This window comes from Corvus hawaiiensis, chromosome Z (assembly GCF_020740725.1).
Source record: "Corvus hawaiiensis isolate bCorHaw1 chromosome Z, bCorHaw1.pri.cur, whole genome shotgun sequence".
NCBI lineage: Eukaryota > Metazoa > Chordata > Aves > Passeriformes > Corvidae > Corvus > Corvus hawaiiensis.
In genome coordinates, this window is record NC_063255.1 from 58,499,947 (window position 1) to 58,526,169 (window position 26,223).

A 26,223-nucleotide genomic window follows, 5' to 3' on the forward strand; every position below is an offset into this window, starting at 1 on the left:
AGTCTCATGTTCTTTTTGCCATGGAATTAAGAAGGCCAAGTGATTTCTCTTTTCTGCATGTCTTTTCAAATATTGTGTTTGTTATATCTGTAGAATAACTGTGCTTCTGTTCCCTGTTCAAGTGTTGATTTTACAGTCTTTTCTGCCTTTTCTGCAGCTTTCTGTTGTTGACTCCACTTGAGGATTCGTCAAGTTCTTAGAATCATAGAACCACAGAATGATTTGAATTGGAAGGGACCTTAAAGATAATCTAGTTATAACCCCCCTGTAGATGCTAAAAAAGCTGGCAGAGAAATTTTCCTATTTTTTACAGCCGCTTTTGAGTCTCCTTTCTCACGCAAGCTAGCTGTCAACAGTGTAGAGGGTTTTGTAAACCAAGACTTTATCTCACAGGTGCAAACTTGTTATGCATAGTCTTGTTTTCCACACTGAAGAAAATATTTTGAAATGGGTGTTGTAGCATTCAGCCAATCACCCTGGTAGGTGTATGGTCAAGCACCCAATAATGTTATACCACTCTTGTGAACAAAGATATATAAATGAGTCTGTAATTAATTAAATAATCCTGTTTTAGCCTGGACTTCTCTGTCATTCTTCACACCATCCCTGCGGACAACAGTGACACCCCTCTGCCATTGGGGGTTCTCCTTTCCTTTGCTATCATGCCCAATCATGTTCTTCCCTGTTGCTATGCTCTTGTCTTCTTTACTAAAATCTTTGCTCTACTAAAATCTTTTCTCTTATCCTGTTGTCATCTTCAGGCACATGATATGCTCTCAGTGGAAAAGAGGGTGGGCAACAGTCTTTGGAGAAGATGAGTGGAGCTTCTGGAGGACTGTCTGATCTGTTGATGACATCCTCTCATGCTGGTCTTCAGGCCAGGATTCTCACCTTGGTACAGAGCACTTCAATCTGATCACCTCACCTCTCTCTGGGATTAGCTCCTCTGTTTACTCAAGAAAAATCGAAGAGAAAGACATGCTAATGATCTATCTCTCCCTGTCCTGGAGCAGACTTTATGTCTCTAATCCTTTTTCCTAATTCATTCAGTAGTGCTGTTTTACCACCTGCACAGCAGTTTTTTCAAAGCCACCTTTATAATGTCACTTCCTATTTCAGCTTTTCTTCAAACAAAACAATGGGGCGTGATGTCCACAATTGCAGCAATAGCAATTTTAAAATAAAATATGAGGCAGCCTGGCACAGCCTCAGCTACAAACTGTCTGGCTGTAATAGTTTTGGTATGACTTAGATCAGCCTCAAGATGACCTCTGTCTGTCCCATGGGAACCACTGCACTGGGTAAAGATCAAGGAAATACTTATATATTTTGCTCTGCCTTACCCATCGGGTCATGATCCCTCCCTAACCAACCACTCCTACAATACAAATGGCAAATGGTTATTACTATATCCCGCAGCCATAGGGAGGAGAGAGATCCAGCAGGCAGGAATTGTGCAGCAAGCTTGATTTATTTAATTATTTTACAAACTCTTTTATAGACTTTTTTCTTCATAGTCTAATTGGACAAGGATCAGCCACCCCCTGGGGTGATTGGCTAAAATCCTAAAACATCCATTGTCAAAATATTTTTCTACTGTACCATAAACATAGTTCTACAAGCTCGCAGGTGTTCATAGTTTATAGAACTCTGCTACTAACTTCGTGAGAGAGAAAAGTATCTCACGGGCTTAGAAAGAAGCAGGAAAATGTCTTGCTAACAGCATTTTTGTATCCACAAATGGTGGCGTAGCACACAAAACCACTGCAGCCAGACCTGTGGAACATGATTCTTAGAGTAATATTTTTGCTCAGTTATGATCACATTGTCATAAATGCAATTAATAAGAACATGACCTCATACTTTCAGCATCCCACCAGAACAAAGATGCATGTGTAAGTCAGGTTTTCTGTACGAGTATCAGCTTTCTTACATCAGTCTACTCTGGCAGGTGCTGAGGACAGAAAGTACCTCTGTTAAAATTCATAGATCCAGTTCAGGAATGAAGCTGAATAAGTCTTCTTAGCACAAGGAAGAGGAGAAAGAATGGAAGATGGTGGGCTGTTGGGCATCTTCTCTTTGAAAAGGGAAGAAGAAATTGTGAAACATAAAGTAAAAAGTAGTTGAAAAAAATGGTTGTATTTATCCAGCCTGCTGAGGATGACAGCATTTCTTCAGAGGCCAAGTTGGAGAGCAGCAGTCCTGGACTCAAAAGGCTTCAGTGATCTGGCTATGAAACATCACAAGGAATCTCACCTGGAAAAATGATTAAAGAAACTTAGGTTATGTCAAATACAAAATATATATAAACATATTACTGAGGAAAACAAGGAGTATATAAGTGCTCTTTATTTGTACAGGATGTTGTACAGGCTCTCTGTGCAACAAAGAATCTCATTCACATGGATAAGGATAGCTTTGCGTCAAGGAGGAATTTAGTTTAGGGACCAGAAATCCATGAAAACCTGTTTTCTCATAGTTATGTAACTTTTTGTTTGCTTACTTAGAACTGACAGCATGCTAATTGACCTACAATACATGAAAAAGAATCCTTTCTATTAACTGGTATCAATAACAATAAAATTACAGCATACTCTTGTGGAAAACCGCCCAAAAATAGGAATAAATTTGACATGGAAGGTGACTATTTTCATCTTCTCTTGTGGAAATTACAGTGTAAGTGCCTTTTTAAGATGGACTAAAATGAAAAGTTGGGGCAGGTCCAGTTATATTAAAAAATTCAGGTGAACTTCAAATTCTTTTTTTCTGAAAAGCTAAGGTGAGCTGCTTATTGAGCCAGCCTAGCTCACATAGTGAGGGACAATAGGGAACTACTGTGCAACAGCTTCCATGTGACAGATCTCTACCATTTGCCCCAAGGAACCGGGTCTGAACCTGAAATATGCAGAAAGGCATCATAGGGAGAAAAAAAAACCCTGTAGAAAACAGAGTAAAAAGTTTTTAAGGATCACAAACAAAACTTGTTTGAATTTGTTACATGCTAGTTCATGGACGCAAGATATGCAGCAATCTAAATTGGGATGGGATTCAACAAAGGGTGATGCCTTGAGGTGGCCACCTAAAAAACAGAGGCTAGACAAGAATAAGAGAATACAAGTAGGTATTTATTTGAAGGGCCTTCAAAGGCACACCCTGGGCAGTCAAAAGGCTACACACAAGATGGACCCTGGGTCACGGGTTCTTCACACTTTTGTAAGTTTGATCCATTTGCGTATCAGGGTTAATTCTTAAATTGTAAGTTCAGTTAATGATGTAATTACCCCAAGTTAGCCCCTCATCTCAAGGCTTTAGTTTACACATTTTGACGCCTGGCACAATCTAGGTGTCCTTGGAGAGGAAACCAGAGAGGCTTTGTTATGCCTAACCATCATGAGAGAGCAGTAGTTAACAGGCCACACGAAACTTCAGAGTTACACACTAGGCAGTACAGGATTTGAAAAATATAAAAGTTAAAACCTAAGGCATCATTAAGGCATCATGGGTTATTAAAGTGAAACATTTCCTGCAGTTTCTGTGCTCATTTTGTGTGCATTTACTTCTTTTAAATGGAAAAATAAATCTTGAATTCGTGCTTGAGCCATCTTAGCTTTTTGTTGTGAAAAATTTTGCTCGGATTCAGTGAGTTGCTTGTATTTTGGCAGCTCCAGGAAAGAAATTCTGTGAAACACTGGGAATAATATAAAAATGTAGTATCACTGTCAAGCAATCAAAAAAACCCAAACTTTCAATACATAGGTAATAACACTGCAATCTACAAAGGTGCTGTAATATATCATATCCAAGATGTGTTACAAATCCAGTAGTATTTCTGAACAAAGTATCTTTGAAAAGACAACCTTTCATCAGAAATCCTGGTAAACTAACACCAGAGAACACATTAAAACTGTAACAGATTCTACTCTTAAATTTCATAAAATTGCCTATATTTTGGTATTTCCTCTATGAGTTCATATTTCCCCATGAAAATATAGCAAAGTCAAAACCAAAAAAATCTTGAAATCTTTTTTATGCTTTTGATAATTTCTTCAAATAATGTTTAATTTGCAATAACTCTTTGAACCATGTGGAACAGAGTATTTTTAACTTTTCTTTCTCCACACTCCAAGTAGTTGTTGAAACAAAAAGAAAGCAATTGAAGTATCACCTACATAGTAGACAACTGAATTTGTTGCAAGGTAATCTACATATGCCAGGGCATACTGTAATGTCTCTGTACCTCTTTTAACATAATTGCTTATTGGTGACATTTTTAGTTGCAAAATTCAAAGCTTTGTATATTTTTTGCTGAATTATTAAACTTTTTAAAAGAAACTGTTTATTCTGTATGAACTGCAGCTTTTGTTTCTTGATAATAGCATTTCTCTATTAGGGAAAATATACAGAACTCACAATTTCCCTTTCTATTCAAACATTTTAATTGAAATTCATCTGAATGGGCTAATCTTTGCAATTTTTATAATCTTATAAATTGTTTATGTTTTCTTCTGCTTGTCACAGTTCATAAGAACTTATTTTAGAGGTATTATGAATGATCATGCACATGATTTTCTGTTGTACTGGAAAAGAATTACTATTCTGTCAAAAATAAAAGTGGTACTTAAAAGGAAAGATTTATCTTTAGCTAGTTAAAAGCCTTTCAAGAGGTTCACTTTGTTAATTACACAAAACATATTTCTTTTTGTTGTTGCTTCCTCTCTTTCTCCTCAGTTTGTGTATAGTTCTTTATTTTTCCAAATGTTTACTGTTCTTTAGATTTTTGTAAAGGGAAAAGGAGGAAGGTGATTGGGCCATGTCTGTGCCAGGTGGTTAACTAAAATATTTGATACTCTGTGTTTCAGTGAAAATCTCTTTTTAAAATCACAGATAAAGCAAGGTCAGAGGAAAGGCATTCTCTTGAATTATGAACTGAGGAACTAACCTGGGTACATGTTTTTGAGATATCTAACTACCCACATAGTAATTAAGATAAAACTGGAGCTAGCTTCAGGTTTAATATCTTTCACTGAAAGTTGGATCTTCTGAAATCCAATGCAAGGTAGAACTCACAAATGGCGACTGCACCATGGGCTGCAGAAAAATCCCAGCTCCAGCACCTAGAGCTCCTCCTCCCCCTCCTTCTTCACTGACCTTGGTGTCTGCAGAGTTGTTCCTCTAACATATTCTCACTCTGCTCTTATCTGAGCATATTTATAACAGTAATTTTTTTTCCCATTCTTAAAATATGTTATCACAGAGGTGTTACCACCGTTTCTGATTGGCTTGGCCTTGGCCAGAAGTGGGTCTATCCTAGAGCTGCCTGGCTTTGGTTTCCATCAGACATGGGAAGCTTCCAACAGCTTCTTACAGAAACTATCCCCGTAGGCTCCTTTGCTACCAAAACCTGGCCATGCAAACCCATGGCTACCAAAACCTGGCCATGCAAACTGGTCAATTCAGTCCTAAGCCCTTATACATCCCTTTACCCTCCATTACTTTGTACAGCATTGCTGTAGTCAACAAGCAGAATTTTATGAAGACTTAAACGTTGTTTACATAGACCTATGCGTGTACAAATTGGCTTTGTGGCACTTGGTCTAAACTGTATTAGTTAAGATGGAGTTAGAGTAGTTGTTACTTGTTGGTTAATAGGACAAAATCTGAAGGTAAATAATACTAATGGTTTAGCAACACTTGTGTTCACACGCTACTCCCCAGGTACAATGGTTGTTTTGTTGGTGCTTTTGCTTTTATTCCTTTCTTTTAGAGAGTGTCATAAACATTGTTAAATCAAGGTGGTTTTCTTCCACATTTTTCCAAGCAAAATATGGTCACTTACTATTATAATTGTGCTCCATGATAGTGATTAAATTCCAAATATGCATGCTATATGTATCTTAAATGCTGTAACCATGTTAGTCAGTTATATTTGTTATATATATGTATTAATCCATCTCCTCTTCAAGCTGTCTTAAACTGTTTGGCAGTGATCCCAATCCCACTAGAGCCAACAAAAGTATTTTCACTTTATTTCATTAAGTTTCCAACCTGAGCTGTATCAAACTTGTCTAGGGCATCATAAACACCATGTTTTCTTTCACAACAAATACATTTAGGCTTTTGTTTTCTTTTTATTTTCCCTTCTTGTCAGCTTTAAGTCTTTGCTGTTCTGCTTGCCTAAGCTTCACAGATTGTGCAGCAGTGCAGAAGAATGAATGGTCAGACCCCTTTGACCTACACACTGTCAATCTCAACCTTCAGTTCAAATCCACCATCAGCAGAGGAAAGCATTTATAAAAGCATTTATCCTTACGCAATACCCAGGCAGAATGCTGTCTGGGGGCAGAAAATACTAATTTCCTAGATGGTTGAGTTGCTTCTGGACATGAAAGCCTGCGAAGTTTCTGGTTGCCTACCCAAGACTGTCTGTATCTGTGAAGTTTCTGAAAATCTTCTGAAGATCTCTGAGAACATGGATATGATCAGCCCACACTAACTACAGGAGAAATGGGTAGGAGGCTGCTAAAGCAGCAAATGACAGCTCCCTCTGCTTGCTTTGCTGGTGCTCACATCCTGAAAAGTCAGAATATTCACTGCTTCTGTGATGAAGGGTCTAGTCCTTGACGATCATCAGTACTAATACTATGGAGACAAAAATCACGGTCCTTCTTACCTTCTCTGAAGAGCAATTTCAGCTCTCTGATGAGCTATGCCATGGCTACATGGTCTCCTTTGATCTGGTGCTGTCACAGGGTAATGAAGTTCAGTTTTTGCCCAATGATCGAGAAATCTAGATGTAATTTTATATCATGGAGTCTGTTCATGTTCAGTCCTGGCTAGTTCTCCTCACCTACAGCATAACCTTGGCAAGTCTTGTGAAACTCTATGGGTCAGGCCAGGCCATCAGGCAAAGGAGGTCCAGTCCTACGGGACTTGATGCTTAATTCCTAAGAGTCAATACCATCCTGTCCCTGGAGGCTACAAAGATATCTCCGTCTTCTGCTGGTTTGTCCATGACAATGTGTGCATAAAAGTGCTTTAAAACAAGTAAACCCAGTTCGAAATGTTGGGTTTTCCCACTCCTTTCAGAATGATAACCTTAGGGGGCTTTTGTGTATTTAGAGGGTTTTTGTCTGCTGCCTTATTTTGTTTGTTATGTGACTTTTCTTATTTTTGGCTGCTCCCTGGATGTGGGAGGTGCTTCAAACCAAGGACACACTTAAAACTGGGTCATCTTTCTCCAATGACTGGAGAAGTTTTTCTTGAAAGTCTACAGCAAATTCTCAAAATCTTCCTATAATCTCTGGGAAATTGTGGAGTGGAGAAAACACGCCAATAAAGCCAATGGATATTTTGAAATTCAGGAATTTGTTCCCTCTTAATTCCTTGGTATTGGATCTTATTTTAAAGATTAATTTAGAATTAAAAGTGTAATTCAATTTATTTTCTACCTAGACTTCAAGTTATTAGATTGTATCTGGGTCACATTATCCAGCTTTTCCTTGCAGCCATAAAGACTAGAAACCCAATTTTTAAAAAATAAAAACAGGGTTGTCTTTTCTGGTAATCACTGAAGTTCTTATTTTCATACAATCAATTGGTTTCCAGCATTGCACTTCTTTCAATAGTGCCTGAAATATTGTCCAAAGCCAGCCAAATCATGGGAGTCAGACATGTCACAAACCAGGCTCTTAGTTAAAATTTATAGAGATATGATCCATGTGGATGGATTACACATTGTAATCTTCAGCTAAACCACAGATGAAGTGCTACACAGAGATCACCTTGCATTCCCTGGCCATGTGCAGACCAGGGAATTAATCCTACTCCCATGGGATAATTGCACTTACAGTAGTGTCAAGTTACTGGAGACAGTTAACATCACTCAGCCACACTGAAGAAAACTATAAGGGACATTTAGCTCCAGATGCAGTCCAAAAGTCTGGGGAATGAATGTGGTCCCCATCCCCAGCACATCTATATCTCTCCTCTTCCTTCAGGAAGCAGTGTTTCCATTCCTCTGAGATCACGGAGCAAAGTGAGATCACTACATAGGTAAGTAAATAAATCCCTGAAATTCAATCCAGCAACATGAGGGGTACTTCAACCAGAGAATAAAGTGAAGTATGAAACAAGAAATCTGGAATAACTATGAATTTTCTTGGAAGGAAAGAGTTATCTCTTTTGCCCCACAAATGTATAACGTATATTTTTAATTCCTTTGTCAAATACCACCTAAAAGGAGTAGTGCATCCTCACAAAATGCCAGGGATCAGGAGAACTTTTTTTGAGAAACACAGTCTTTTCAGGGACAGGTCTTGTCTTAGGGTTGTGATGCATTAGGGTTTTTTTGTCATAAATATACAAAAGAGCAGAGATGGCAACATAATTTGCTATATTAATTTAATATCATATGTACAGCAGCCAGGTAAGGAAAGGATTTAAAGACAAATAAAATGTAACTGCAGAGAAGCTTAGCACATCAAATCTAACCCATGACTGCATAATACAAGCGTTTAGATAGAGTAGGCTCCGGAGCTCCATTTCTAGACTTTCAGTGGTAGAAAAATGTGATTTTTTGAGAAAGAGAAAATCTAGGTTTTCTATACCAAAGGAGTACTGTCAGCAGAAGCAAAGAATCACTCCATTTTTCCAGATAATTCCTGCTGTCACTTAATCATGACAATGGCATAGTGAGCAGCAGAATTGAGATTTCCAATGAAAAGGATGATTCAATTTCAAAAGGATTTTTTTAAAGAGAAACATGCAACTTTATAGATACATGAAGAACTAAAATTATGTGGTTTTCTGAAAACACTTAAAAGCTGAAGAAATAACATTAAAAAGATACATACACTTTCTGTGAAACTTAATAATTCCCTTTTTTGCTTGCTTATCCTGATTCCTTTATCTTGGAAGTGGGTCATAACAAGGATGACAGTGCTGAAAGTCTCCTCTTTATTTTTCTTGTGCAAGAATCCAGTGTGATATCATTGCACTTTATGTACTATTCTCTATTCTCAGGAGAGGCTGAACATTCTACATAGTCAGGGCGAAACATGTCATGGAGCTGTTGCTAGAAAGGATTTTCTTCATCTACCTTTCTGGTCCCTCCACAGCTCCTGAATGTTTTGGTCTCAGCTCCAGACCTATTATATTGGATGTCATTACATAGGAACTAAACAAAAATGGGAAATTATTTTTCCATCCAGAATTTCCAGAGTTGATATTCTATAGTTAGGAAAGTATACACACTGTATATATAAGAAAAATAAGTGCAGATCAAGATAAATAGAGAAAAATGACATTATTTTCATTCTTTCTTTCCTTCCCCTCCCTCTACAGCACTCCAGTGTCTGGAAACAATTTGGGTCAGAAAATTATAAGTAGATGAACAACGACCTCCACTTCATAAATGTTTTAATACCCTTAGTGATGGTGTGAGTGATGCTCAGAGATTACATCATACTACCCATTATACTAACCATGTTTTTTTGCAGCTTATTGTACACTGACTCTTCTTGTAAGCATGAAAACTTTCTGTGAGTAGAGAACAAATGAAGCTATGTGGGATGCTTTAGCTTAGATTAGGCTAGATTCAAACCACCCTGCTCAGACAATTTGGCTCATGAAATTTACATTATACTGCAGTCTGCTAAAGACTCCACTTGTCAGCAATGAGTAAAACAAGTATTTCAAAATACACACCTTTTGGCCTTCCATTGCCACCCACGAACAAGAACAAAGAAGCTGATCTAGACATAGAAATAATAAAATTCAGGTATGAATACAATGCAGGAAATATCATAAGATGAAGCTTAGGAGAAGACTTGGGAAAAAAAAAAGTTCTGGTTTTCTTCCCCAAAATTAGTCTTTACAAAATAAAATTACATACTCACATTGTATTGGATATATTTTCTATACAAGAACTGTCACAACACCACTAGAAAAAGAGTGAGGTTCTGCAATATTTTTAATGGAATTCTGATTTTGTTGCTTAATTATGGGCTTTCTCATGTCAACAGTATTAATTGCACATTGCAGTGTCTGCTTCCTCCCAGGACGAGACCCTCAGCTACATGACATTTAAGTTGGAAATATCATTTTTGGCTGAGAGGAGAGTAACTTGATAATGTGACAGAACAGGTATGTTTGGCAAAAGCTTTTCATAATACACAGCAAATATTGAGACATCTTGTGCAAAATTGTTGCCTGTATTGAGTAAATACAAATAAATGAGGACTTTACTGAAGAGTGACCTGGCAGGTATACCTGCTATTGCAAGATATACCTTTCACAGTCCCAAATTTCATTTCTCTGAGGATGATCTATAACAGTCCCCTCCTAGGACACGTCTACTCCAACAGCAGCAATAGCTGCTAAGCAAAAGAAGATAAAATTGGAAATCATCACGCAGGGAGGGCATTTTTCTTTTTTAAGAGAACCAACATCATGGAAACACAGTAAAGCATGTTATGAGAATAACCTATGAGCTAAATTAGGCACACACAAAAATATAGTTTCAACTATAGTAATTAAAAAAAGGAATATCAAGCTTTCCATATGAACATGCTACATACACATTTTAATTAGCTCATCTCCAATTACAAGACTCTAATAATTGGTTGAAAAGCAACCTATTACCATTTATAGTATGAGCACTTGCAAATCAGGCGCTGATAGCCCGTCTCAGTCTTAGCTAAGTTGTGCTACCATTCTTCCAACAGCTGCATTGCAAGTGCAAACAGAAAATGAAACTCTGATTATTTTGAGTCTCACCAAATGGTTCCCTTGGAGACAACATCTTCCTGGTGGGCTAAAGAAGCTGCATACCACAAGCCTTTCCAATGGAGCCATGCTTGAGATGACTAGAGTACTAAAAAAAACCACTGTGGGTTGTGACACAGATTTGGAATGGGTCCTAAATCAGCCTAAACGTTACAGCAGACTGGGTCCACCCACCCCTTAAGGTCAGGCTCCAGATCCTCATTAAGGTCTGTATCTCAGGCAGGTACCACGTGTCCTGGTTGTTGTGGTCATCTGAATTTTGGATTTAAATATACCAAAAAAAAAAAAAGAGACCGAAGTCTTGGGGTACGCTGCTGGTAGATTCTGGAGGAAAGGCCACATACAGCATAAGGTTCGGACATAAATCAACATACCTACCATGGCAGTATTTTGATTCCGCAGTGAATGAAGAGTTAAATATCTATGGAGTTCATTTAAAGCATCCAAACTAATTGTCTAAAGCCAACAGTGTAAATAATCTTCAGAAGAAATGAAGGGAAGTGACTTAAGATTCTTTATATTTTCATTAGGAAACACCGAGCTAGCCATATTGCCAGTGATTTATAAACATGACACAGATGGTTTTACATTCTACCAAAATACTGAGAAGGATGATCTAGCAAAGGAAAAAGCAATCTTAAAGGTCTAGAATCATGAGTTTGCCCCTTTCATATCTGGCCTTCAGGAATGTAATGCACTTTTTTTTTGTTATTTTTATTTGAAAGTATGTCAGAGATCTTAGCTTACAAAATTAAAGATGAATACAAGTAATCTAACAGAGCTTACCTATCATTCAGGTAGCATGTTTAGATGCTACAGGGAAGGGGGGAGATGTTTTAACAGTGGTTACATTTCAAGGAGAATGATTTCTCCTGGGGAGACACAGAGGTTCAGCATTTCTCATTTCCCATTCTAACATCCTATCTTTCATTTCTTCTTGTCACACGTGGCATTACTATGTCTGAATTCATTTGAAAACTTTGGTTCTTATTTTGTGAGGTATATGGGTTATAAAATCTGTATTCAGCTGAAAGAATCTCTAAGGCCATCCAACACCATATATCTTTCTTGTATTTTTCCTTTTTTGTATTTAGCAATGAGTGGAAACTTTTACCTCCAAGGTAAGTTAATCGTGTTTTGTAATTAACACTCAGAACCTGCACTTTTTTGAAAGAAGAAGAATAAAGGCCTAAAGGCTGCAGTCAGTTAACTGTCTCTTGGCACACATTGCTCTCAATTTATTTCCTTTTAACTGAGACCTTACTTATAATAAAAGTGTTGTTGCTGACGACAGTGTTGCTATATGAACACAGATCATTTTGCTTGGTTTTGATATATACTAGTAAATTATGGGAGATCATATAGCTCACAGAGCTGACACAAGATACCTCATAGTCATTGTTTCAGGTTCAATATACCATATTAAACTATTCCTTTTAAAAGACAGTCCCAACAAATGTATCCTTGAATGTTAAGAGATAAAAAGATTTAGAATAGAGGATAACTACCTTATTTGCAGATGAAGTGCACACTTGCATGTTTTCAAATAAGGGGCCAATTGCAGTGAAGTAGGAATTTGAAAACACAGAACTGAAAACTCAAAACTATGGGCAGTGTGAAATTGTATTTTAATAGAGAACATGAAGTTATAAGTGGGAAAAAAAGTTAAGAAAAATTGAAGCTATTAATACCATTTAACATAATAAGATGGAAAAATTTGAATTTATGGAATTCCATGTTGTTATGTAATGGCTACTTGAAGTTTTAACTAAAGTTTGATGATTTTAAAATATTTTCTTGCGTGTTCTACTCTAATTTTTACCTAAGAAGTAGAGCTGATTCCTCACCAGTTCCAGAAAAAAAATATTATCCATGTCATTCCTATCACTAGTTACTGCTTTTACTGTAAGCATTACTGCTAATGCTTACATCTTAATAAAATCAGAAGTTTCAGCAGGAGTTTAAAAATCCATTTATAACTCTTCTTCTTTTAACACCAGCTGGGAACTAAACTCCAAATACGCAACTCTCTTTCCCTGCTCCTTCCTGTAAGGGAGCGACAAGAAGGAAGAGGCTATGGGTTTGAAATAACTATTTACTAAAAGCAGAAAGCAATAGGATAAGACATGCATGGTAACAACATCAGTATTAATAGCAAAATTATAAAAAAGAGAGGATGTTTTACGCAAAAAATATATTCACCACTGGAAACAAAAAACCTCAAGTTGGTGAACACTTCCCATAGATTTCACCCCCATGGCCTCCAGACAAAGGCAACATGGTGAGGGGAGTTCCCACGGCTAACATTTCCCTGCCCAGCCCAAAACCAATGGAAAGCAGGAACAAATAAAGCTAGGTGGTCTGAATAGGGGTTGTGCAGCCTTTCCAGTGGGTGGCAGAAGGACCAGTTTGGCAGGGTTAAAGGTGACAGTCCTTCCACTGGAACAAGCCAGGCAAGATAGTGGCCTTGTGGTTCCAATGCACCAGCTTTTCCTGCTGAAACCATGTGTCCAGTGCTGCCCGGAATAAAAAACCTGGTCACACCCATACCGTGCTAAACTCTGCATCCTTCCTCTATAACCAGGACAATAACTTAACTTGTAAAAGTGATAAATAGAAAGCTTGACAGTGAAAAATATGTAGGTGCCTTTACAACTTGCCATGGGCTGCACAAAGTAAATGCTTCAGCAGCAGATCAAGAGTTCTGCTAAAAATAAAAATTAGTAATTCCCTGTCTCCAAAGGTAACGCATCCAATAATAAGTAGACCTACTTTAGATCTCAGTGTTATGAACAGAAGAAAGATATAATCATTACAAGCTGGTTGCTGCCAAAGAATCTGTGATTTTGACTTGATTGCATTTAGTGTGAATAAAAGGAAGAAAAGTTCAAGTCAAAATACAACATATACATCATGTTTTCAAATTCAAAGTCTGAGGGGTAGACAAAAATGTAAGGATATGTTGGAGAAGAATGTTTAGAATTAAAGATGTAAATGAAAGTTAAGTGGTCTATATTTACATAGAATCTATAAGACAGCAAAAAATTCTGATTACACAAGAAGAGCAGGCAACACTATTTTTTGGACACTAAGCAGAAAAGTGAATACATCATACAAAAAAATTAAACACGTTAAGGTGGGTCAACAAAGAAAATTGATTGCAATAAATATGAAAGAGAATTTTTGTGTACGTCACTGAAAAGTTTAAGACATCAAAAAGATTTATGGTTTCTTGACAGAAATAAAGAAACAGATAAAAGGATTTTAAAAAGACTGACATAGATCTATAATTTTTTTACACTGGGAATGAAATATAGCATACAAACACTGGAATTCTATTAGCAAAGTCTTGTGATAAGCCTATTAGTAGACAGGTATCCCAGAAACAGCCAAAATAATTTCTGTTCTCCATTTGGAAACAGTAAGAACATTTTTATTATATAAGAATATCCTTTAATGAGGTTAATGAGTACTTTCCAGTCAATTAATAGACATTAAACAACATCTGTCAGTAGGCCTGAATAGCTTTAACCCAAGAGTCATAAAAGACTTAGCAGTTGAGAGCACTCACTGATGTTACCTTTTAATAAACTTTGATATATCAGTGAAATGCCAGAAGACTGTTGAGAATATTGCTGGGCCAATGTTCAGAAAGGGCAAGGGGTTCTACCCAAGTAACTTGAGCCAGTGATAAAAATAGTTACTTTGGGAACCAGTCAATAGGGAATTAAAGAAAAGCTCACAGGTGATTAGGGAAATTAATTTTTTCAAGCAGATCTAACTTCTGAAAAAAAATACTGCTATTAAACCGTTCTCGCCTCCACTAACAACCCCAAATGAATAAATGGTAAATGGCTAGTGGGTGGTTGTTAAAAAAAAGGAATATGAAAATAGGGATTTTCTTCTAGAACCTGAATGGAAAAAGAAGTGTGCTTGTCAAAATTTTCATCCACTAAATTCAGCTCAAAAATTGCTAGTGGCATAATAAACACTGACGAGGAATCAAATAAAGCATTCTGCTTCACTAAATAAGAGGGGTCTGTTCTGATGTTTTAATACAGATGAAAGTTGCATTGTCTGCAAAATATGGGACTAGACCCTAGCCAGTAGTAATTGAGCAAAAGATCTCAGTGTCATACTGAGATCCAGCATTTCTGTGACAAGGAAAGGGTGGTGCTATCCATGCAGCTATAGCATCATATAGGGTTAAACCATGTAAACATAGTTTAGTTGGGGGGTACTTTTAAAGAAGTTGCAAAGTCAGAACTGGAATAGAAAAGAGCTCTCAAAAATATTTTTATACAAAAGATAATGCTTTAAAGTGAAATGCTTAAAGACTCCATCTGTTCAGTTTATCAAATGACAAATTGAATGGGAACTTGACTAGAATGTGTAACTATCTCCTTGCAAAAAAGAGGCTGGGTGCTGAAGGGCTCTATATTCCATCAGAGAAAGGCATAGGATGGACCAGTGGCTGCAAACTGAAGTCAAACAGATTAAAATGAGAAATTAGATACCATTTGTTGCCAGAGAGGCTGATCAATCAGACAAATTATCAAGGTAGGCTTTAGGATCTCCATCTCTGAGATGAAGACTAGGCAACTTTTGGAAGATGTGCTTCAGCTAAACACAACTAAGAGTTTAGTCAAAGAGAGGGGCCTTGAGCTCATTGCAGAAGAGAACAGATGAAATGTAGTGACTCGTGATGCAAAAGGTCACAGTGGTCCCAGACTTAAGCTTTGGGAATTTATCAGTCAATAATAGTAAACATACTTGTAATCTCAGTTGCAGTTGCAACTGAGATAGTAATACGGTTTTTGAATTTTATGTTATATCTGAAATTTGAGGGAGAGACACAGCCCAGGAAAGTGGATTATCCTATGGGAAAGAGACACAAAATTTTGGGCCACGAAAATTATCTATATATTTTTCCAAGGTCCTCCATGACTTCTGCTTTAGGACTGGGGTGAGTTTAGGAGGCAGTTGATCCAAAGTATTTTTGTCACATATGATTCCCGGACATCTTATGGTGTGTTGCTACTCCCATAGACCCTGGAAGAGGACCTCACTAGCACCTGAGCCCCTTGTGTTTCTCTTCTTGCAAATACGCCATTTCCATGGAATCTTAGGACCTGCACCTGCACTTGCAGGTGGGGCCTTTGTGCATCCTCCAGGTGGGCAGACAGGAGTCCATCACTTCCTGTCCTTAGTCAACAACCCAACTGACTATGGCATTTCATCTGGAAAAAAAAATGCTGCTTATAAAATGTCTGTGGCCAGTATTGAGACAAAAAATTTCTCAAAATTACACTAGATGTAATCTTGTGTACACCTTTTTCTCTTTGACCTGCCTTTTGTCTAATTAGCATCCACTATCTAATATTTCTTAAACATATCTTAAACATTTCTAAGTAAACTTCAATTCCATGTATCCTGAAAACAACTGTGAGGAGATAAGTATTTTATAATTACAACTATTATGAATTTGAATGCACCTCTCCTGTAGCTTCAAGACTGGGCCACAGAAAATATCTTCAATGAGACTTTTGTAGGGAGAAGTTACCCCAAAGCTGTGGAGTGGACATCGAATCACAGTGGGGTAAATCCCAGTTTTACTCCTCTGCTTCCTTGGAGCAATCTTCTCTGTGTTGCAGGAGAAGGTCCACACTCTTGTTATCCCTACTGCAGTTTTCCTCCCTTCCTAACAGGGATACAGAAACCCCAAGACATCCCCCAACATGCTTAGAACTACAGTTCTAGCATTCAATTCTTTGCTCATTTTAGAAGAACTGAGTTGTATATTTTCCTGATCATTCTGTAACTATTCTAAAAATAGAAACTCGTTGCACACAGCTGCAACACAGCACTGTAGATTTTGTCATTTCCAAATGCATATTCTTAGCTGTTGTATCTGCTATTTAAAGGACTCTTACTATTTGCCCCTGAAAGCATTTTTTTTTTAGCTGAGGTGTGGAAGAAAGTATCTTATTAAAAAGAAAATGTAATTTTTCTCATGGTTTGAATTTTAAAAATTTTCATGTTAGAGAAAACATTGTTATTTTAATTGAATTTTTCTATGCCACGCTTAAGGAAAAAGCTCTTGACTGTTCCATATTCCATGAATTTTCTTTTTTTATAGAGCAATTTTTGTGTGTTGAACATTTTCACATTTTGCTCTCTTTTCACATGACTTTGTATTCCTCAACCTCTCCTCCCCACTATAACTGCAAAATCAGCTACACAAAAAATAAACTAAATTGTGAAAAGCTTCTGAGAAGAAATAAGATAAAACTATGATGAAAACTGATTTTTTTCTTTTTAAAGCCTTCAAGGCATTAGGATTTTGATTCTTGTTCTCATACTAGTCTTGAGACGCTGGCAATCTTATTGCTCCTAGAGTTAGTCGCCTACGGTTCACCCCAATAGAATTACTTGCATACTCAAAGTCAAGCAAGTGCAGAAGTGTTTGCAGAACCAGGCTCTTTAATAAGCAGCTATACACTAAACTGCAAGAGCCTGGGATGAAAAAATGAGTCATCAGCCCTCTGAGAACAGTGTAGATCAGTTCTGTGGGTGCTACTGTGGAACGTGGTCAGACACCAAAATTGCAAAATTGCAAATGTCCTTTTCTCTTCAGTTTCCTCTCAGAAAAAGAGGGGTCCTGACATTGTGACATTTCTTTTGTGTTCTGACCATTGTGGTTTCAGACACCTGTACAGTTTCTCAGAGGAGATTATGGGTGGTCTGGTTAATTAGTTTTTCAGTTTGACATCCTGGTACATCAGCACAATTGCTTTGTAAAGGGAAGTCACAAAAACTCTTTTTGGATAACATGTGGAGGACATCAGCGACACCAAAGTGTTTATAAAATGTACAGTTGTGGCCATGCAGAACAGGAGAACTTACTCTGAGAGTCTGCACTTCTGGAGGGCTGAATGTGCCTTTGGGCACATCTCTCCACAAATATACATTTAATTTGGGGGATTCTACCTGAGCACTGATCTTTTGTGAGGGTGATGTTCACTTTACTATGAAGCAGAACAGGAGTGGCTCACACGCCATCTTCTCTTGTAACTTTTGCAGTTTGCATGCTTTTGCCTGAAGTATGACATGAATCATCTTCAGTTTCCTCTTCAGTTACCACACTGACCAACTCCTCTCCATACTCTCAATTTCCCTTATGAAGTACTTGATCCCCAAGATCAGTGCAATCTTAATGAGGCATATTTAAAATAAGAAAGTTTGTGTATTTTTAAAATCAACTTTACTGCACAACTCCCAGCAAACATTTCTTTGTTATGTATTGGTAGGATTTCACACTCTTTTGTATTTAAAAGAAATTATCCAATGTAGAGTTAATCTTTGGTTAAAATTATGCCATAAATAATGGTATAAATGATCTGATGCCACAAAAGAGGATCTTACTTTCCACACTGCCTAATTTCTTATTGTATGTCTTCAGTGACCTGATGTTGTGAAGATGTAGCTGGAATTGACATTTTACCTTCTACCTCCCAACACACAGAGCTCCTAGACAAGGAAAAATCCCAACATACACAGCTCCTAAGCATGTAATTTATTTGCAGCTGACCTCGCTCTGGTCCCTGGGCTGGGCCAGGGTGCAATGCCTTAAAAAGGACTTCAGTAGGGTGGTACAGATATCTGCCAGTGGCTAATTAAATTAAGGATGTTCATCTGGACTCATGGGTTTAACTCAGAACTTCCTTGCTGTGTTGGGTTGACCCTGAGTTGATGGACAGTCTTTAAGACCAATTACGCTTCTCACAATTTACATATTTAAACCGCACCGAAAGGCGGGACTTGCCCTTTTTGGTCGGAGTTCGCCTGCTGGAAGGTGGGGGGGCTCCGAGCCTCCCGGCCCCGCTGGGCCGGGCCGGGGCCACTGCCCCTTTCCCCCTTTCCCATCGCTGCGGCACGGACCCTGGGTCACTGAGGGGGACTGTCCCAGAGCCGCAGGCAGCTAAAACCAGCCATGGACTGCTCACAGCTAAACCCATCCAGCGCGGCTTCTGGGGACAGGCGGGTCCCTCTCCTCTCCATGCGGAGCCGGCGGAGCCAGCGGGAGCCGGCAGAGCCTCCTGTCTGCAGCCAGCACACTCCGTGCTGAACTGAAGAGGACACCACGCAGCCAGCAGCACAGAGGGAGCGAGGCTTTCCCCACCGTAAAGCCCGAACAAGAACACCCTTCAACATGGCGGCTTCAGAGTCAGAGAGAAAGAGAAGTGAGTCCCGTGGGACGGAGCTGAGCATGGCGACAGGAGAAAAGAGGGCGGTGCCGCGATTCTGGCGCGCAGCTTAAAAGAAACCTTCTTGCATGCCGTGGTAAGAAACTGTAATACCACAAACTGTTTGTCTCTTTAATCCATTTGAAGAACATGGGGGGGGGGGGGGGGGGTGGAGAATCAACGTGTGCCTATGAAGTTTGTGAAGAGTGCCTATGCCAGGCTATATAGAAGCAGTGAGAGGCTGTTAGAGACTTGTGGCGAAGAAAAGCCTCTGTGTGCAGGCCAAAATAACTTATCCTTAAAAAGATGAATAACCCCATGTGATGGCCCATGTTCTGTAGTGTGAAAGAACTGTGAAATTCTTCATGGGAGAGATGTCTACACATAGCAGACTGTTTGTTTCCGGGCGGGTCTGCTATTGGTGGCAGTTTGGGAACCACGTGCAACTGAAGGAAAACCCTTTTTTCCTTAAGCATAAGAGAGAGACTTTTCAAGAACTGCAACACTGACTAACATCCCATGTTCTGTTATCCCTTGTGTGAGCTGGATAAAAGGAAAGAAGTGCTGGAAAGAAGGGGGGGGGGGGGGGGTGGAAATTTACTTTAATTTTGTTTTGTTGTTTTCTCTTTACTTTTAATTCTGTTAGTAATAAAGCTCTTTCATTGTACTGCAACTGTTTAAGGTTTGTGGCCTGCTTTGCTTTTCTCCTAATTCTTATCTCACAGAAGGAAAATAAGTAAATAATGAATATTTTGAATCAAAACCACTACATTTAATTGGTGTTTTCCGCCCAGTTTCAAACTCAACCCGCTACATTTATGGTGGAGAATGCGGGCAATTAATGAGCGCTGTGAGATGAAGATTAATTAGGAGAAAATAATAAGCAAAGCAAGTAGAAAGTTATAAAATTAAGTAGACTAATAGAAGAAATTTGCTTTGTAGTAGTGGTAAAAATTCTAGGGGTGGAGGTTTATGTAATTTGTTTTCTTTTAGCTCTGGTTTTGCTATTTTAAGTAACTTTTGGATATGTAAATTTTAAGAAGCGAGGGGTGGAATGTGTTGGGTTGACCCTGAGTTGATGGACAGTCTTTAAGACCAATTACGCTTCTCACAATTTACATATTTAAACCGCACGGAAAGGCGGGACTTCCCCTTTTTGTCGGAGTTCGCCTGCTGGAAGGTGGGGGGGCTCCGAGCCTCCCGGCCCCGCTGGGCCGGGCCGGGGCCACTGCCCCTTTCCCCCTTTCCCATCGCCGCGGCACGGACCCTGGGTCACTGAGGGGGACTGTCCCAGAGCCGCAGGCAGCTCAAACCAGCCATGGACTGCTCACAGCTAAACCCATCCAGCGCGGCTTCTGGGGACAGGCGGGTCCCTCTCCTCTCCATGCGGAGCCGGCGGAGCCAGCGGGAGCCGGCAGAGCCTCCTGTCTGCAGCCAGCACACTCCGTGCTGAACTGAAGAGGACACCACGCAGCCAGCAGCACACAGGGAGCGAGGCTTTCCCCACCGTAAAGCCCGAACAAGAACACCCTTCAACATGGTGGCGTCAGAGTCAGAGAGAAAGAGAAGTGAGTCACGTGGGACGGAGCTGAGCATGGCGACAGGAGAAAAGAGGGCGGTGCCGCGATTCTGGCGCGGAGCTTAAAAGAAACCTTCTTGCATGCCGTGGTAAGAAACTGTAATACCACAAACTGTTTGTCTCTTTAATCCATTTGAAGAACATGGGGGGGGGGGGGTGGAGAATCAACGTGTGCCTATGTAGTTTGTGAAGAGTGCCTATGCCAGGCTATATAGAAGCAGTGAGAGGCTGTTAGAGACTTGTGGCGAAGAAAAGCCTCTGTGTGCAGGCCAAAATAACTTATCCTTAAAAAGATGAATAACCCCATGTGATGGCCCATGTTCTGTAGTGTGAAAGAACTGTGAAATTCTTCATGGGAGAGATGTTCTACACACAGCAGACTGTTTGTTTCCGGGCGGGTCTGCTATTGGTGGCAGTTTGGGAACCACGTGCAACTGAAGGAAAACCCTTTTTTCCTTAAGCATAAGAGAGAGACTTTTCAAGAACTGCAACACTGACTAACATCCCATGTTCTGTTATCCCTTGTGTGAGCTGGATAAAAGGAAAGAAGTGCTGGAAAGAAGGGGGGGGGGGGGGGAAATTTACTTTAATTTTGTTTTGTTGTTTTCTCTTTACTTTTAATTCTGTTAGTAATAAAGCTCTTTCATTGTACTGCAACTGTTTAAGGTTTGTGGCCTGCTTTGCTTTTCTCCTAATTCTTATCTCACAGAAGGAAAATAAGTAAATAATGAATATTTTGAATCAAAACCACTACATTTAATTGGTGTTTTCCGCCCGGTTTCAAACTCAACCCGCTACACTTGCATTTAGAGATTGACTGTGGAAAAACATAATTATACAAATGTGTTTTCATGTCCAAATCAAGGACACAGATGTAATCCTTGACTATGTTACATAACCCCACATATATCTAATCAGTAAAAATGCAAACCTCTTTTTATGCTTTTAAAAAATAATCTTTGCTTAACAAATATGTTTGGTTTTTTCCATGCCAAATACTTTCCCCATTTTTGTAAAATACAGCCTCTAAACCAGTCCTGTTGTACTCCAGGTACAAAATACAAATTATAATTCTTAACTCCTAATTTTTTCAGGTTTTGAATAGATATTGACCTTTCAACAGAGCAAAAAGATGTTCGGTAGTATGAATAGAAACAATAATGGTCAGTAGCATGTGTTGCATGTTATTTGAATGGAAAGTAATTTATCGCATCTGAAATAAAAGCTGTTTATTCTTGTGTCTCACTGTCTGTACCAATTCTTGCAACTTATCTGTGAAAAAGTGAGAAACTGTACCACCATTAGCATATGAATACTTGACACATCAAATTGGCTGTACAATAACAGAGGGACATTTGCTATCGGTGTATGCACACAGACAAAGCAGCCATTTTGGGGGAGAGAAGAAAAAAAATAAAATTAAATGGTGCGGGTGTTTAAACCATTGTTTGTCTCTCTGTTCCACATGGTAGTTTTGATCAGGGCAGCAAGGCAGAGTGGCTGGAAATTCCTAAAAAAATAAAACCTGAGCATGCAGGGTTAAATGTTGATACAAAAATAAGATGTGTTAAATTTGTATTCAGACAGTAGTGGATGAGACAGTGAAAGAAATGCAAAATACCAGTCCAGAATAACCAATTTTGTGTGGCCTTTTTATGTGTGTGCCTGGGGTGGAGGAGGAGAGAAACAAGGAGGTTGTACAGAAATAAACCATTGCCCATGTACAGTTTTATTTCATGGCAACGGCATCACAGGCCTTGGGTCAGATGTGTGAAACTATATCTCCAAGAGGCTGCATACATAATTGAGGCCCTATGAAGGGTTCTCAGTTGAAGTTGCCAGGCTACATTCATTCTAAAAGCAGAGCCATTTGTTATCAAATTTAAATGAACTCTCTCAGCACTGGGTACATAGTCTGAAGCACAGCTTTGCAGACTGTACATGCAGTCTGAGAGAGAAGGAGTGGTGCCTACTTACCTGTAGTGTTATTTTACAAAGGATGGAAATCTTACCTGTGTTTAGGCCTGAAACACAGTAATCTATTACCTAAAAAATGGTTGGTTTCTGAGGTGTATCATCATGCTTTGTTCTCTCTTAGAAGGCATAGTGATCTTTTTTCTTCTGCTCTTTTTTTTTCCTTTTAAAAAAACCATTGTGATTTCAGCTTTAATTCGGGAAGAAATTAGCAAATCAATATTTGCTGCTTTTTTTTCTGCAAGCACACTCTGGCTGCCTTCATCAATACATTTATTTTTCTTCTTTTGCCTTAAATGGAGCTTCAAGTGTTTAAACATATACATTAGCAACCCAAGATATTTGTATTTTTCAGACCCATGGCCTGCAACAGCTGAGGATGATCCCAGAGCTTTTACCTGCATTAGTGACCCTTATAGGTGTAACTGCAATGTGACTTCTCTCATATTCAAGGGTTACTGATAAGACAAAAGATAGCACTAATTGTTATAAATTTTTATTTACTTCCCTGAGCATCCCAGTGTGCCATGTGCTTTCCAAAAATAGGAGACATGCCCCTAGGAGGTCATATGGCTGTCACATACAAGACATGGGACTTGAGATGCCATCTCTTAAGCAGCAAAAGGCAACCAATAAAAACTAACACCGAGAACCACAAACAGCCATTCACCATAGCAATCTACTTTCACTGCGCTCATGTCCTACCCCTACTTGCTTTCAGTAAATGCTGTAACAGTTGAGTGCCAATGGAAAAATATTTGTGGAAATCAAATTTCATATGCTGGGAAGAAGTCTGCTTGCTAGAAACTTGGTGCCAACCCTTGGTGGAAGTGTTGGACAGTCCTGAAGTCAGCAGGTATATACCTATGCTTGAAGGTAAAGGTGCTTTGGCCCAGATCCTTGAGGTATTCTCTAACCCTTACTGAAATCAAACACCTTTGAGCTCCAAAAATAAAAGAACACGTACAGCAGTTTATGACTTCTCCAGCCAAAAACAACTGATGAGTTCAGTGCACGTTTTTTGAACACCGGTAATGAAGTCATAGAGCAGGGAGGAAAAAAAGTGCTAAATAGAGCATTCCTAATTATCGGTGCTTTTACTTCTTGAAACAGAAGCTTAGGGCTTTTAATCTACATCTATTCGTCAACACAAGATGTTGATTTGTTGGAATCAAGTCAAGCATTTTGTAGCTGTTGACAGGTGTGCAGGTAAGACTGAATTTCATCTTTGTAGTCTGTGTTGAGAGAGGACTTTGTTTCTTTTTGTAAAGGCTTTGACAATACTAGCACTGGGGTGTCACATTAAAATGACCTTTTTTCTAATAAAGGGACAAATTGCATTTTATTTCTCATGTATGTAATGATGTTACTCATTTGTTTAAGCAGTTAGCAGGTGACCATGTGAAGTTGCCTACTACATTAGCAAATGATCCCTTGTGTAATTTACAAATGTCCTCTGAAAAAAAAGAAGAAAAGATAAACTGGTTTTAAAAGTCATGAGAGTAAAGTTTTGCAGCATAATACCTGCCCTTTGATTTTTCTAATGGAAGATATGTCCATGCCATGATTCTGTGATACCGCATATGCATGTCCATGCAGGCCCTGAGTATTATTCTAAAGCTAAAAAGCATTTGCTTATTTAAAGATGTGTGCAGCTAACAATGCTACAGACCTAGTAAATCCTGCCAAGCACTCTTTGAGAATCTTTTTTATATACTGGTGGAAGTGATGGACCATGCTTATGTATCCACGACAACACTGCAACAAGCCAGAGCAGGGCCAGGTCTTTTCTTGCTCCAGCAATATCAGATTAAAAGTAAGAGGCTAAATCTTATTAAATAGCAGAACTTTTTCAAAAGATAAAACAGAGTTTATGGGGCCATATGATAGTTGTTCATACTAATATACTTGTGTTATTTCAATGCTTTCATTAGTTTCCTCCATTGATTGTAAATAGTGCTGCATGGTGAACATATAAGGAAAGATAAAACTTCGGAGCTCATCCTGGATTTCATCAGTGTCAAGACTGAATTGTTAAAAATATCTGTCTCAAAGGGTATTAAATTGTATCATGCTATAATTTTTATTTTTCTTGAAAGGTGTTACAGGTTCTTTTATATTTTCTGTTCTCATGCCAAAAGCTTTGATTAAGGATGTTAAATGATCCAGTGGATTAGTACTGTAATTGCCTATTTATATTTATAAATCCATGCAGTCTCTCAGTGTATTTGTGTTAGCTGTGATGCTGATATCTTAGACTGATATGACTGAGATGCAAATTATGTGTATGGGGTGGAATTTTATTTTATTTTAATTTTTAAATTTATGTATTATTTTATTTATTAATTTTTTATTACCATTAAGGTAGGAGGTTTTGTCGGTCAGCTGCAGCCTTTTTACCCTGGGAGCTCTTCTGAGTTCAGATGAATGTGGCCCCACACAGACTGACTGAGCCACTTGAAAGCATGATGTGGCCTCCAGAGGTGCCTCTTGCTGTAAAATGTCGTGCGATTCCATGAACAAATTTAACAAAATTTGTGAGAGAGAGAGAGTGTGTGTGTGTAGCACTCTCAGTTGTCCTTCACATATAAAAGACAGCAACTCACAGGGCAACCCTGCACATGAGTTTTCTTCATATTACAGCCCTATACAGCTGAACTGCACCTCAAGCTGTGACTGTGGCAGGGGTATCAAGCCACGAATAACTTTTCTTGTGAGCCAGTTGAATTTAATCTGTACCTAGTGTCAGAGACTGAAATGTTATAATTTGTGGCTGAAACATCTTCATGAAAGACTTGCCTGTTATAGCAAAACCATGTAAAAGCTGCAGAGAAAACTACCACACCCTGACTAAGGGCCTGGACTGCATGTTGATGGAGATAAGATAAAATGACTCAGGTCTGGGCTGGGGAGAAGATACATTCAGAGGAATCAAGCTTAGCACCTTTGGGGTGGAGACTGCTGCCCTGGGTCTGTCAGCTGCCAAGCTCGAACAGACCTTCACACAAAAGTGGGGAGGAGGAGAGGTTTTGGGTGTGTAGTGAAAAAGGCTCTCTGGTTTGATGCACTGAAGGCCCATCCTCCGCTGTGCAGACCAGCTCAGCTGTGGGGCCCCTTCACGCCCGGAAAAACCACGTCCATATGAAGGACAGCAGAGGGGGTGTCATGGCACATCAAAGGCCCCCCAAAGGGGTCCCCAGATCCTGCACCAGAGCACTGCAAATGGTGCAACAGATCCACAGTGTTACAAGGGACAGTGTCAAACTTGCCCTCCCCAGGGGAGGCACGTGGGCATTCCCACCTGGCCCAAATGTATATTAATCCATTGGATTCTATACTTTTCAGTGGCGCAGGGCAGTGGAGGACCCTCACCAGCAAGGAGACCAGATGGAGGGGAGCAAGGAGATGTCATTCGGACTGTCGGAAGGGTGATGTTTCTACCTAACCCCTGTCACTCCCTCCCTGTCCCTCCCCCCTTCACACACCTTCCTTCTTTCCTTTCTTTCTTTCCTTTCTTTCCTTTTTCTTTCTTTCTTTTTCTTTCCTCCTTTCTTCCTTTCTTTCTTTCCTTTCTTCTGTTTCTTTTTTCTTTTTCTTTCTTTCCTTTTTCTCTCTTGCTTTCTTTTTCTTCCTCTCTCC

General features: G+C 39.1%; 2 long non-coding RNA genes across 8 annotated transcripts in view; one reads left to right on the top strand and one right to left on the bottom strand.

The window, feature by feature from the left end:
* The window catches only part of LOC125319392, a 116,554-nt gene extending 90,462 nt beyond the window's left edge, over positions 1-26,092 (top strand). Inside the window, exons 5-7 of one of the 7 annotated variants that reach the window (XR_007200706.1) lie at positions 7,998-8,052; positions 9,343-10,143; positions 25,930-26,092. This is a non-coding gene — a long non-coding RNA (uncharacterized LOC125319392). Of the gene's footprint in view, positions 1-761; positions 1,486-7,997; positions 8,053-9,342; positions 17,067-25,929 lie in introns of those variants that run through there. The other 6 variants (XR_007200710.1, XR_007200705.1, XR_007200708.1 and 3 more) reach the window with 6 other exon arrangements.
* LOC125319394 overlaps positions 1,712-26,223 on the bottom strand; it is a 34,615-nt gene continuing 10,103 nt past the window's right edge. Inside the window, exon 2 of the long non-coding RNA XR_007200714.1 lies at positions 1,712-2,256. This is a non-coding gene — a long non-coding RNA (uncharacterized LOC125319394). The remainder of the gene's footprint in view (positions 2,257-26,223) is intronic.